The sequence below is a fragment of the Camponotus floridanus genome, unplaced genomic scaffold (genome assembly GCF_003227725.1).
Source record: "Camponotus floridanus strain SB8 unplaced genomic scaffold, Cflo_v7.5 scaffold192, whole genome shotgun sequence".
In the NCBI taxonomy this organism is placed as follows: Eukaryota; Metazoa; Arthropoda; class Insecta; order Hymenoptera; family Formicidae; genus Camponotus; species Camponotus floridanus.
Genome location: NW_020229317.1, coordinates 230,721 through 232,667, shown reverse-complemented (window position 1 = coordinate 232,667; position 1,947 = coordinate 230,721).

Sequence of the window (1,947 nt, the reverse complement as noted above, 5' to 3'; positions counted from 1 at the left end):
CCAAATCTCCTCCTCCATATAGGGCTCTTCCCCGAAGAGCCGCCGAAGGTCGAAAACGTCCTCCTCATCTGGAGGACTCTCCGGGGCGTAGCCCCACATGAAGGAGAGCTCGTTTCTCCCCCCCCGCCGCTCTGCCCGCACCCATTGTCGATGTTCTATATTTACAAATCCCGGTATTTCAACTTCAGATAGGGACTAGAAAATAAAAAATATAATAAATATAAGTAATATAAATATAAATATAAAATAATTTATAAAATATTCGCAAAATCAATACTCACGTTCCAATGGAAGGCCAGCTTCACTAGCAGGACCGCAAGCAGGTCCGAGAAAGCCTGCTTCCACCCCGGGCAATTTTCGTAGATATATTCCATTTTTATATGTATTCCAACTCGCTTTCATCTTTACTCGCGCACCAGTTAGAACTTTATGAAGCGGCAACGAGGTCCATCACGAGGTGCATCAACCGATCAAACGAAAACGAACGGTAATTGAACGACCGTCAAACGGTAATGAACGCTCTTTGAACGGAAACGGACGGTAATTGAACGCTCTTTGAACGGAAACGAACGATCGTCGAACGCTCGTCGAACGGTAATTGAACGCTCTTTGAACGAAAAACGAACGGTAATTGAACGGTCATCGAACGGTAATTGAACGCTCTTCGAACGGAAATGAACGGTAATTGAACGGTCATCGAACGGTAATTGAACGGAAAATTATATTCACTTATCAAACAAATATTACAATGTATTAGTGATGAGCTAAATAGTTATTTTGCTATAACGGTTACTACGGTTATCGTTATTCACAAATAACTCCTCATTTAAGCAGTTATTTTATATAGTTTTTTTATATAGGTTTTTATACAGTTTTAATTCCATTAAGGGCCACTTCGACCAACTTCGGTTGACTTTAATCGTTGATTAAAATGTTGCAAACACTGACAAAGTGTTTCATGCTAGAAAGAGAGCGAAATATTATGTTCTCTTTCTAGCATGAAACATTTTGTCAGTGTTGGCAACACTTTAACCAACAATTAAAATTAATCGAAGTTGATCGAAGTGGCCCTAAAATTTGTAGAAAATATAATGCATATGTATAGGAAAACTAATTATATTTACTATAAAAGATGTTACGTATTATTACGTTCTATTTGTTAAAAACATAATTGACTGATTTCTTTATAGTGCGTATATATTGTATACATATATATGTAGAACGTAATATCTTTTATATTAAATGTGGTATATATAATATATTAGGTATGATATGCATATTTATATACATATTTATATGAAAGCAAACTTGCATAACAATAAAACATCGCAAGAATTATTGTAATATAGACATTATTTATTAAAATGTAAATTATAGTTACATTTTAATGTAGATTATAATTGAATAATCACAGTTGATCATCACATACTAGTTTCATAATTGCATCTCGATTTTTGACATCACAGTAATACTAATTACATTAATCTGTTATTATATTAATTAATACAAATAAAATCCATGTATAAATACGAAAAGAAACGTGCACAACTTATTAAATGAACTTATTACATAAACTTTGTACTCAAATATGTAACTTACTACATATAAACTAACATAAATGTAATTGCACGAAGATTTGTGTAATAATGCAAAACAAAATGAAAAATAAAAAAAAAGTATGTTTATATTTAAATAATTAAAAACATAATAAGATAATAGCAAGCTTACTTTTGGACATTTGTATTTAAAAATAATAATTTTTTCATTTTATTTGTAGATAATCGATTTCTACGGTGACAAAAAGAGACCTGCTTTTGAAAAAAGTCTTTCACATGGAACAGACGTTCCTAAAGCACATAAATATTTTTTTGCTAAGTTCGAAAGATATGGGAAATATTTCGTATTTTCTTTCCACCAATTATTTGGATTTTCTTGTCGTGGAAGTAT